Genomic DNA, 6,212 nt, shown 5'->3' with positions numbered 1-6,212 from the left:
ATTTTGAATTTTTTATTTTTATTATTATTTTTGTAATGCAGGCTTCATTTTCATACTGTCACGCACAAATGAATTCAAACTGCATGGAAGAATGGGCAGTTGTATTGCCTTCAATTTTACCACTAAGGTTTCATCTCTGACGAGTGGTATTGTCAGAGGTCCTTCATTCATTTCTTCTTAACATGGACTGAGCTACTCAAGAGCATCCATGCAAAAGAATATTCTTTTTAATATGTTTCATTCTATTTTCTTCCCAAACTGTTAGCTCCCATTACTGGCCTGATTTTAGCCTTCTTTGTGTATTTTGTTCAGCAGAGGTAGTTGCTGCTACAAACCATCAGGCATCTTGCCAGTGTTGTTGAGCAGATGCTGGATCAAGATCTATCACTCTCAATATTTTTGGAAACTGGGCTCCCTGTCAGTGAGGTATTAATTAATGTTTTTATTTCTGGAATGTGAATGTTTAATGGAGTAGATGTTTCATGATGATTAGTTGACACGTAACAACAACTTCCACAAACATTAAATTTACACATTTCAAATTGGCTTTAATTTCCCTAATAGGCTGTGCAAGCAAACTGAATACTAGCCTGCGTGTATGTGTATGCATGCTATTCCCTTCTCTATGAGCAAGAGAATGGGTATGTACTTCCATGGCCTGGGAATGCAATTTATCTGTCTTCTGTCCTGGGGCTCCTTCTGGACTTCATATTATGAAAACTTAGAAAGAAAGCCAAGTATGAAAGGTTTTCTTTTTCATTTTCAGAGTCCCATGTAATATAGTATACTCCATTTAATTAGGAAATCCACTAAAAAACACAACACTCAGATGTATTGACTGTCATTTAATATGGTTGGTAATTCTACTTCACAGACCTCTTGTGACTGCTTAAGTCCAGAAATTGCAGGAAGTATATGAAGCCTAGCTTATTTTTTCCATGCACCCTGCATATTATAAACTGCCACGCTGGGATATGTCTACACTGCAACCACTGATGTGCCATAGTATAGTCTAGACATGCTGCGCTAGTATACCAATCCATATGCAAGCATGGGTTCATTCCCCTTCTCCGTGCAGACAGTGTCTCTTCTCAATTACCTAGGCCTTTCCAGGGATTCAGTCTGGGTGTGTCTACTCATGCAATTGATGTGTTTGAATGTGCACCTGGGACCACAGCATGTTGAGCTGGGTCAGAGCAGCTCCAGCTGGCAGGGAGGCCTGCGGGGCAGCCTGCCAGCCTGGGGCTGCTCCCTCCAGCTCAACATGGCTGGGGCACAAAGGTGTTCCAGTGCGGGGCTAGCTGGCAGGCAGCCCCCGTGCTTAAACACCCTCATGCCCTGGCCAACCCTTCCAACATCTTCACGTGTGGTGCTACAGAGTTAATTAGTTTACTCCAGCATAATAGCCCAGCATGAGTAGACACGAGACTTTTACTGCAGAGCTAATTTGTCTACTCCGCAGTAAACATTTCATGTAGATGTGCCCTCTGAACACTATGTAGGTCCCTGCCTTCCTATTAATGTTCTTGCAGAGAGAATTACAAGGACTGGCTTACAAACATTTTGATCTGGAAATGCATCTGTGACTTCCAAGACACAGCACTACATTCCAGTGCTACATACCAAAGCGACTCTCTCAAATAACCAGAAAGAGCTGGTCAGGTTATATTAGATGTAGCTGATATAGGGTGACCATATGTCCTGGTTTAGCTGGGACAGTCCCAGATTTCAGAAGCCGGTCCCAGCCAGTTAAGAATTATAATGGGAATCCCAGAAATGGAGGGGTGTGGGGCACAGTCTGGCTGGGAGTCGGTGTGGCGCAGAGCACCTTGCGGGTGGGCAAGCAGGCAGCATCCCAGATGTCTCTGATTTCCTTATGGTTGGCCTAGACTGACAAGTGCAGTAAACACACAACACCACAGAATAATGGGAACTCATAACTGAATTGCAAGTGCTAAACAGGCAGTTGAGAAAGAGTAATTTCAGTTCCTCATATATGTTCATACCTCTCAAATATTGCTCATTTTATTCCGTAAGTTTTCTATGCTGTACAATACCAGTTTGACACTGAAAATGATTTACATAAAGAATCATTAAGCTAAAAAACAAGGTTGGGGGGTGGGTTTCATACCCATACAAAAAAGGGTTTTAAATTTATGCTGCACTTCAAACATACATTATTTACACTGGGAAAAAAATCTTTTCAAACTTCAGGGAAAAAAGCGAGATTCATTATATATTGTGCAAAAACTACCAACTCATATACGTGACATCAAGTCATATATTATAAAAGTGAAGCCTTTCACATTTTACTGAATGTCATAAGGTTTGCAGTTCCCACATTGTGTTTTAGTATTTCTGCCAAAATTGCCAGCAAAGAACGTGTCTGTAACTTTCCTGACCCTATTGTGTCAAAAACATCTCTTATGCACCCCATACTATGTCTTTTAGTTCTACTCAAGGCTCATATCTGAGGTTTAAGAAATTCTCCATAGGAAAACCTCAGAACATATACTCTTTTTTTCCTTACTCACATCTGGAACCATACATCAAAAACCATGCCTATGTAAAAATAAGCTGCAATTTTTTTCTACTAAATTAATGAAAAGGGTTGTTACTCTCTACACTGAAAAGAGAGGGAATGAAAAAATGAGCTTCAATCTTTCTAAATAACTAGAAAAACTTATTCCACCGATAGGATCCATTTTGACATCCATTTTTTTCCTGTGGATATTGGGAGTTTTTTTTTAAAGAAAAACAAGAGATTGTTTCTTGGTGCTGGATGCAAGATAGAAGTTGCCTAAATTTCAAAAATTATAAATTGGTAGTACCATATTTTTTCACATATAACACACCCTAGAATATACACATACTTTGTTTTTGAATGGCAGAACAAAGAAAAATGAAAGATTTCTCCAGAGTTATGGCTGCACACAGCACAGGTAGAGCCTATTCTTCACACAACTCACCCTCTCTTTTCTGTTAAGTAAAGCTGAAACCCTAGCTGCTGCTGAACACTGGTTTCCACAAGTGGATCTATGATTTTGAAAAGAGATAAAGAGTCTCCAGGGCTATTAAACAGAAGGAAAGAAACTGGGATCAGGTAGCAGAGAGCAAAATTGCCCTAAGGAAGGTTAGCTTGATTAGTGGAACATCAAGACCATCAAAAAAGAGAGACAATTATTAACATCTATGGAGTGAAGAACAAGAAGCCATTAAGTGAATTGACTCCCTCAGCTGCCTGAACAGTAATGGAACAGCTGCTGCACTGTGGAGAAGGAATCAAAGCAAGGTACAGAAAATCAACTTCCCCACTTAATCCATGCACCTCAGTTTTGGAGGGTTGATTTGGGGGGGAAAGGTGTGTATTGTATGCAAGAAAATATTGTAATTGCTACAGTTTTTATCGTGTTCATTAGAATTCTTTTCCAGCTTTAGATATGAGTATAATACAGCATTAACTGACACTGTTTTTGACCAGTTTTGGATGGAATTATTTAATAACATACGATAGTTAACAAGAACGTATCTAGCAAACTAGCTCACCAGGCTTTTTGCTCAAACTGTTACCTCAACAAAATCAAATATTGACAAAGTATTCAGTACCACTTCACCAGCGATTCAGTTATATATATGTCCTCCAGTGCATGGCAGCCCCTTTAATTAGCTAAGTAGGCTTTTTTCTGATCTAATTGTGCCAAAAGCCACTAATTATTGGCCAGAAAAGGGGTTAGATTTCCCTCAGGTGGAATGTTCCACAATGACAGTTTCCCCCAGAGTGCTCACTCCTTCATAAAATTATATACTCTTTGATGTGTTGGCTTGTATGATACAATCAGAGCTGTTGAGGTATATGTATACCTCCCCTTAGGTCAGATCCCCTTAGATACCTGTGCTGTGGATAGAGGTTGGGAAGGTAGGATATTAGTTAATGTTTGTACAATGCTTTGAAGGTGCAAAGCACTAAATAAGTGTTTCATTTTAATATTATTGCTATGGCATAGCTAAGGTATGAGACTATATACGTGCAATAAAGGTTTTAATAGTGTGTTGGTAATCCTGATACAGAGAGTTTTCATTGGCATCCAATAAGGGGGGGATTTTCAAGAACACTTATCAGTGGCCTCACTGCCTTCATTAAAATTACTGGCAACTTTGCTCCCATTAGAGACTTTGTCTTCATTACAGACAGACTTAACTGATGGTGAATTACAAATTGTGCATTGACAAGAACAATTGACACAAGTGTTGTACAACTCTGCAGTGAAGTAAAAGGCAGACCACAAGTCTCAATGATTCTGGTTTTTTGCTAACTTGATTTTCCTACAATGTGCATAGCCAAAACCTGTCATAAGTAGTCTGCCACCCTCTGTTCACCACTCCCCTTAACACCAAAGTCCTGTGTCTTCCAGGACTACATATACTATATTCTGTCTACCTTTGTTTGCCTCTGCACTGCATCCTAACTGCCCTCTTCCCTCTAGCCCCCTAGCATGTAGTTTCTTCAGGTTTGGTCATCTCCAGTGTCCTACCAGCATTGAGAAGAGTGCTCAGAAAGAAACTCAATGTTAAAACCTTTGTTAACCTGTGGAATGAAAAGAGCAAAATACACCACTTGGAGACCCAGAAAAGGAATGTTCAGCAATGTGATGAAACAGCTCGAAATTGGTTGGGCAACAACCAGACCAGACAGCAGCACAGGGAAAAGTAAAGGGACTCAAGATAACTTAGAAGAGGCTCTGGATGGCAGTTCTCAATCTGGCACTGGCTCCAGTTCCTTATTCAATAACGAACTGGACCATATGCTGAGTAGCACACCATCTGCCTTACAACCTGGATTCATTTGGGAAGCCAGGACAGCCAGGCTGTGTTCAGAATATCTATGTTTATGTGATGTGGAACCTATTTCTGGCTGTAAACAGCCATCTCAGAAAGGCCTCATCCCCAAACTGCAGGATCTCCTTGATGAACTGGGCCCTAATGATCCTTCCACAGAAAGATAATGGCGATGTGCCTCTTTGCTTACTAAGGGCGCATCCAGACGAGTGCAAATGTGCCTCTTGCAGCATCCCAAACCAGTTTGAGATGCAGCAAGAGGCACGCTGCGAATGAAAAAATGTTCCCACTACTGCATATTAGCAGCAAGGGCTCAAAATTTGATAGCTGAATATCCAGGTATAAAAAATTACTGTAGAGTAAAAAATTGGGGCAGAGCACAGTTCGGTACCATGCCCTGAGGTAACTGGGAAGCTGGTACTCCGGAGAGATGCTCTGATTTATGGCCAAAGCATCTCTATGGTGCTTCTGCTGCCCCAGCACACAGGGCATGCACCCTTCGCATGCCGGGGCAAACAGAAGCACAGCAAGGATTGGGACCCAGGTGCTGTTGGAGGTAAATAGAGATTGTGAGGGAAGGAGGGGGATTGTGGGTGTTGGAGAAGGCTGGGGAGAGGTTGTGTGGGGGGAGCTGGTGAGGGGGCATGGGTCCCTCTCAGGGTCCACAGGCCCCCCTCTCCTCCAGCAGCAGTGGCTGTGTGGTGCTCAGGGCCTGCTGCTGCCAAGCCCCCACAATGAGGCGCAGCCCTGATTGCCTCAGAGCCGGCGCTGCCTGTGCTGCTCATTGTGGGTGCAGCCTGGCTCAGCATGGAGCTGTGCAGGGCCATGCACCTTTCTGAAGCCCTGGGGCTGCTTGCACTGTCACCCAGAGGTTGATGCCACTTGCAGGGACTGTATGTCATGCCAGGCGGGGTCCTGCCTCCATGGAATCAGCCTAGCCCGGTGGCACACGGGACCCATGTATGCAGAACCTGATCTGGCATGACATGCGGTTCCCACGAGCAGTGCTAGCCTCTGGGTGACAGCATGAGTGGCCCTGGAGCTGCAGAAAGGTGCATGGTCCCACACAGTGCCGTGCTGAGCTAATCCACACCCGCGCCAAGCAGCCCAGGCAGCACCGGCTCTGAGGTGATCGGGGTCATGCCACGCCACAGGGGGCTGGCAGCAGTGGGCTCTGAGTGCCACACAGCTGCTGCTGCTGCAGGGGTGATCTGTGGCCCCTGGAGGGGCTTGCCCTGTGGGGGGGGCTGGAGCCCTGCAGGGGGGAATGGTGGCCCTGCAAGGGAGGGCACTCCACGTGCTGTGTGGGAGCTGTGCTCTGTGGGGGAGCAGGGGAGCCACCTCTCCTGAGCAGCCCCCCCCCCCCCCAGCCCCCC

General features: G+C 44.2%; 1 long non-coding RNA gene across 1 annotated transcript in view; it reads left to right on the top strand.

Annotated features, from left to right (window-relative positions):
- Positions 1 to 3,114: 3,114 nt before the first annotated feature.
- Positions 3,115 to 6,212, top strand: part of LOC109297078 — a 10,263-nt gene continuing 7,165 nt past the window's right edge. The window contains exons 1-2 of the long non-coding RNA XR_002097192.1: positions 3,115 to 3,292; positions 5,381 to 5,385. This is a non-coding gene — a long non-coding RNA (uncharacterized LOC109297078). The remainder of the gene's footprint in view (positions 3,293 to 5,380; positions 5,386 to 6,212) is intronic.

This window comes from Gavialis gangeticus, unplaced genomic scaffold (genome assembly GCF_001723915.1).
Source record: "Gavialis gangeticus isolate Ggan-Ray unplaced genomic scaffold, GavGan_comp1, whole genome shotgun sequence".
In the NCBI taxonomy this organism is placed as follows: domain Eukaryota; kingdom Metazoa; phylum Chordata; order Crocodylia; family Gavialidae; genus Gavialis; species Gavialis gangeticus.
Note: the sequence above shows the minus strand (reverse complement) of the source record. Positions and strands in the feature narration are given on the sequence as shown.